Raw genomic sequence first — 6,000 nt, 5'->3', positions numbered from 1 at the left:
AAAGAAAAGAAAAGAAAAGAAAAGGAACAAACTATTTTAGTGAGTACTTGCAGTCCTACTCCCCTACATTTCCCCTTCCCTCACCTTTCCCCATAAAGGTTTAATGACACAAACTCTAACCTCACAGCTTTCAAGTCAATGAGAGCCTCTTCATTGACTTTCAACTGCTGAAGCACTGGGATCATGACACCAGTTTTATGACTTTCCCTGTGGCTTATGAAGATGGACTTCATCAGAAGCAGGAGAATGGAAGAGAAGGTCTATTAGCAGGTTTCTTAGCCCTGGGCTGTATCTAATGAATTGCAAGTGTCTGCTATACTTTCCAGAACTTATTTTGGCTACAGCTAGCAAACACGTGAGCAGTCCTAAGTGTTATTTTCCCTGCCTCTGCTCTATATATTGTAGGGTGAATGCTTCTGGCAAGACCATGGAGATGTCCCTGGGGCTCTGGCTCCATCACACAGGTCTCTTTGCCAAGCCTCAGGATCCTTCACAGCACAGTGTCAGTGATCTTCCTCTGGACCTGCTTTTGTGCAAGCTTCACTAGAGAATCCCCAGATGTTTTTCTGAAGCAAGCTTTAGGTTGAAATTCTTTAGGTGGCACCCAAATCTCTTTTGGTCACATGGAAGCTTCCCCATCACCTTTTTACATGCTAGAGGAATATTTAAAAGTGATCTCTAGGACTGGGGTTGCTTTATCTCACTGAGCATCCTTTATTTTGCTGCCTTGCCAGCAGAAGTCCACCATGAACACAGGCCCCATGACCAGACATGAAATTCCTACCCCAACCTGAGCTTGCCAGCACCAAATCTTCACACTTTCTGCTCTCATTTTTCCATTTCTGGAGACATAGCTGGTATTTAGCAGTATCAGGGGATCAAGCAAGATGCTTCACCATACCTACAACACTTAAGCTTTTCCATTCTTTCCTTGGACTGCTAAAAAACTCGAGATTGTGTATGTTGACATACACGTGCAAGCAAAACATTCATTTAGCAGAAAATTGTATTTCTCTCACTGATTACTGGCCGCCATTCAGGAAACAGGGAGAACAGCAGTCGTTAATGTCTGCCTGTTCTCCAGTGATTTGTGCATTTGTGTTTTGAATGACATACATAATTCTGGTAAAGGTACATGTGCATTTCTTGGACAGAATAATAAATTATTAAATGCAAAGCCCTTTATTTATGTGCTTTGGTGCTGAGAACTTAAATGCAAAGCACTGAAGACATTCAAATTCTCAAGGTCCCCACCTCAGGTCTTTCCATATCCCATGAATGAAATGTCCAAACTGGTTTGGCTGCATTTACAGGGCACACATTTCAGGGATCGCTAGGGCCTAAGGCAGAAACATTTGGATATTTGTGCAGCTCAAAGCTGTCTCGAGCCCATCATGCAGCAGCTAGCAGTATTTGAGAGCAGTGGCTCCAGCAGCAATATCCTCCGAACTCAGTACATAGCACGCTCCCTCTTGAGCTCATTATGACTAAGCAGCACACAGGAACCAATAAGCACATTCAGGATAAACACATCTGGAAGCGAGTCGCAAGCTACAAAAAAATGCTTATTAACACACTTTTCAGAGTGAAAATGGAGCAAAACTATAATACAGCAACCACAATTTAAGGCTTTTGTTTTTCTGGAGGGGAAAAAAATAAACCTTCTTCAAACCAGAAGATTCTAAAGAGCTTTGACATTTTCCAAACAACAAACTGATTTTTTTTGTTTGTTTGTTTTGTGTTTCCATTTTCTTTTAACCAATACTGTTACTATTCAGGCTTTGGGCTTGTGGAAGACTGTCATTTCCAAGCTGGAATGAGATGCTGAGATTTCCACGGCAACACTGCAGCCTTGCTGTTTCCCCCTCAATTTTGAGAGGTTTGGCGGGGCACAGCTCACAACAGGGCAAACTGACCCTCAGGGCCACCTGCATGATCTTTTTGACAAGGTTGGGGTCTAAAATCCTGACTTAGGAGCAAGAAGTGGGTCCAGCCTTTGCCCCATCTCATTCTCCTGTGACTGCTCACATTTCCTCCCTCCTTCCTCCACCAGATCTCCATAGATTCAACTTTCCCTCCAGCTCCATGAGAGGAGGGAGATTTAATACTCCAAAACACCAAACCAAGCCCCATCTCATGTCTATAAGTCTCCAGCCAAGTAGCGTGCACCACTCCTGAAGCATTCTGCAGCACACAGAACAGTGTGGACTCAGTTTAAAGGCTGTTGTTAAAGATATAACATGATGTTCCAGAGTCATAACACGCTCAGTAGTTTAGGCAATAGCTGTCAGAGCCTTGTGTCCTTGCTCAGTGTTGAAATTCTGAAGGGGAGAACTTCAAGAAGGTGCAGCTCCGGAAAGAGGCAACAAGCTCACTGAAGGCCATGCGGGCCTAGAGAAGCACAGATGGCAGCTGTAAACAGGTCATCCAGGGTATAAAATTCATGAAAGCAATACTCAAGATGGGTTCTGATCTGGATGCAGAGCAAGAAGTAGATGTGCAAACAAGAGAAAGCCAGATTAGTCTGGCTGCATAGTAAGTTGGACTCGATGATCTTGAGGGCCTTTTCCAACCTCAGTGACTCTATTATTCTACGTTGAGAATGTAGAGTGAGGAGTTTCTAAGTAGGATGGAGTCCATGAAAGACAAGTGTTGGCAGCAGCATATGCTGGGTGCTACAAGCTGGATGTTTTTTCTTGTGAGTGCCATGCCAAGGAAAGGGCACAAGAAAAAACAATATATTAAAGTCAGCAAATGCAGCATTCCCAGATATGGTGGTTACCAAAGGCTCCCATGTGCACACATGGCAGGGGATGTGTGATGCTGCTCCTATCAGGGGTGTAGGCATAGAACAAACCACACTGAACTCTGCAGAGTCAACAGACACAAGGGTAACATCAGCCTCATCTTTTCATCCAAATTGATCATACCGTGTACTGGAGCTTGCTGCCAAAATCTCATTGAGCCAGCACTCACCAAGCTGGCCATGGAGAGCATGGCCACCAGCTAGTGCACAGGCTGGGCAGTTGTGCAGCTGCAGCACACAGTACTGACTGAGAAACATGCTCAAACCACGAATGAGTAATAAATAAATGCACTGAATCAAAGCAAGGATGAAGCCTGGACATGAACATAGGTTACCCCAGGTCTAGGGTGGAGCCTGCAATAAAGACACCTACGATGCCACCCAGAGCCTCCCTCTCCCTGAGAATCTGGCTTGCTCACACCTGGGTGAGGATCCCTAATACCACACACATCCCACATGGAACACTGCATTGCCCCAAGGACAAGCTGCTCTGGGAGTCTCAGGCTACAGAGAGGATTTCAGTCTTCAAGCCCAGGCTGAACTGCAGCTGGAGATGGGCAGTGGGGCACACACACTTCTAGCATTAAATGACTAAAAGAGGGTTTTTTCCATTTCACTTTCATGAAAAGGAAGAAAAAACCTGCACAAAATTATTTCAGACTAATCCTAAAGTGAAAGTTTATATTCTTTAGACAGACTTCACAAACAAAGTCTTTGACCTGAAATGTTTAATTTGACCTACAATCTTTCGACTTGCTTCTGATTTCTGTGATATATTGAGGAAACAGGACAGTTTTAAAACCAAACAATAGTTTAACTCAGGCTTTTTTTTTACAGCCTCCTGTAATTTATTTTTAATTTTTAAGTCATTATGCAAGCATTCAGATCATGAACCCTGACACAGTGACTCCAGCCAACAAAAGCTGCAGGACACTGTCCTCTGCATGTAGACATCAGTTCGTGCCGTGAAAGATCCAGGCCTGGGAGAGGAAATCCTTGTCACAGAACAAAGTCTGCCTTTGGCCTCTGGCTTTGGTCTTCAGCAGCTCTCATCCACCAAGAGGGTTAAAGCCTAGAGTTAAGATCTCCTATGATGATCTAAGAGCTCTGGCTGGTTGAAGAAGAGGAACAAACCCAAACAGATCTCATTGAACCCCTGGTTTGAATGCTGAAGGAGTTCAAAATGGGATGATCTGCAGACCAAAACAACAATCTGCTGTACTCTGGATTTCTTTTTCTTTCTTTCTTTTTTTAATCACAAAGAATTTAACGAGGCATTTCAAGAAGTGCAGCGTTCACTCAGTCAGATGGCTGTTTTGTAACAGCTGCAGGTGCCTAAGCTTTAAGATCTGCTAGGGCCCAGGTAGAAACAAAGTTTACCTTCATGCCATGTGCTCGAGTGTAAAACAACTGCTTCTAACGTGACTTATGAATCATAATATTAGTTGAACTGTGCTTTCCTTTGCTTTCTTGCTTTATCTGCTTGGGAATCAGATTACTGCCCCATAAAACAGTGCAAAGCTACAATTAACCTGTAATTGATACACTAAAGTAGGTATGGGATGCATATGGATAGTAACTGCTTGCATAGGATACTCTGTAAAACTGAGTAACTCTGCTATACCATGCAAGTGCCTTTGTTTTTGTCACTGTAGAATGACAAAGTCAAATCAGCAGAAAGCAGGATACACAAGGAGAAGCACCCCAGAGATCTCCAGAAACAACCGACATCTCAGGCTGTTACTCCTCCTTCTGTCTGGGCCATGTCACTGACCCCCTGGCTGCCCTGTCCCTCACAAAGCCACCACAGCTGGAAACAGCAGAGCCAAAGATATAAAGATAAGGTCTGAAGCTAACAGTATGTCCAAATGCAAAGCACAAGTGCAGGATGTGCTTATGCTTCACCTGTATGTGGGACAATTGGAAGGCCCCTGGGTATCTCCTAGCCAGTCTGAGTGCAGGTTATGCATCACTTGCAGGCTCCTTAGAGTAACATTGGTTCCAGCTGAGCGTCTCATCATGGGATGGTGCACAAAATGAAAGCTGCAGATATAGGTGACCAGCTAGACTAGATGATCTTGGAGGTCATCTTTTGGGATCTTTTCCCACCTTGGTGATCCTATGATTCTATGATTATCTTTTACTTCTCTGAGGCTGTTTCCAGTTTTGTCCCCCTGAACATCAGGGGCTTCTCTCCAAAGAGAAAATATTTTTTCTGTTTCCATCAACATATTAAAGATACTGGTGGGTAACAGGAAGCAAAGGGCAAGGAGGGAGCAGGCTGCTTTTCCATATGTTTTGGGAGGGAACGTGAAACACAAACACTATTTGTATGGATTTGGATTGAACCAAGTCCTTTGCATACATATATCAAATTGATTTCACTTGAAAGAAAAGCTGTTAGGACAAACTAAGAGAGTCACAACACTGTGCTACTTTTTTTAAAAAAGCCTTCAGTTATTTAATCCTCTGCTTTTGGAAGTTTCTTAGCCATTGCATTTAGCTGCCCACCTTGTAATTTCAGCCACTTTCAAAGGCACTGCAGGGGTCAAGGTGGATTTTGCAAGGCACCAAGCTTGTCTTGTCCTTTGGACACATCATTAAGAAGTGAAGGCCCTCTTGCCCTGCAGTGCTGTTGGGGAGGTCATTTTCAGATGACAGCCCTGTTAGGCAGACACATGTCACGATGGGTGGAAGAATGGTTGACAGAAGTAAAATGTGATCAACACGGATAGCAAGAGGACACAGACATAGATATCCATCATGACCAGAGTCTGGTTTCAGCAGTTGCTGCTTGGTCTGAAGCTGGCGTCTTCTAGCTCTTATGTCTTCACTTTCCAGAGAAGGTTTGCTGGAGAATGCTAAGCATTAACATCCTCTGTAATTTCCTTTCAGTGCCTTCCAGCATTTCAGACAGCAGCTTGTCACTGTCTGTTACCTGTCCAACATTACTACTGAGAAATAGCTGTATGACCATGGAGCATACACGTGGCTGTAGCTCCAGTTGACACTAACTCATTGGGTGCCTATTTAAGAAGGGCCTGGGGTCCACTATTCATACCTTTGCTTGTACACCTCTGAAGATTGACACCTCCCTTCAAGCCTTCTTATTATCCTTAGCAAAACTATATAATTCTTCTCCTTCTGTAGCAGATTCCTCACATATTTTGCAGGCCTCCAGGTTGTTGCATATG

The 6,000-nt window shown here is 43.8% G+C and overlaps 1 long non-coding RNA gene across 1 annotated transcript in view; it reads right to left on the bottom strand.

The window, feature by feature from the left end:
• Window positions 1–6,000, bottom strand: part of LOC104911604 — a 28,653-nt gene that overhangs the window by 639 nt on the left and 22,014 nt on the right. The window lies entirely within an intron of this gene.

This window comes from Meleagris gallopavo, chromosome 7 (genome assembly GCF_000146605.3).
Source record: "Meleagris gallopavo isolate NT-WF06-2002-E0010 breed Aviagen turkey brand Nicholas breeding stock chromosome 7, Turkey_5.1, whole genome shotgun sequence".
In the NCBI taxonomy this organism is placed as follows: domain Eukaryota; kingdom Metazoa; phylum Chordata; class Aves; order Galliformes; family Phasianidae; genus Meleagris; species Meleagris gallopavo.
Note: the sequence above shows the minus strand (reverse complement) of the source record. Positions and strands in the feature narration are given on the sequence as shown.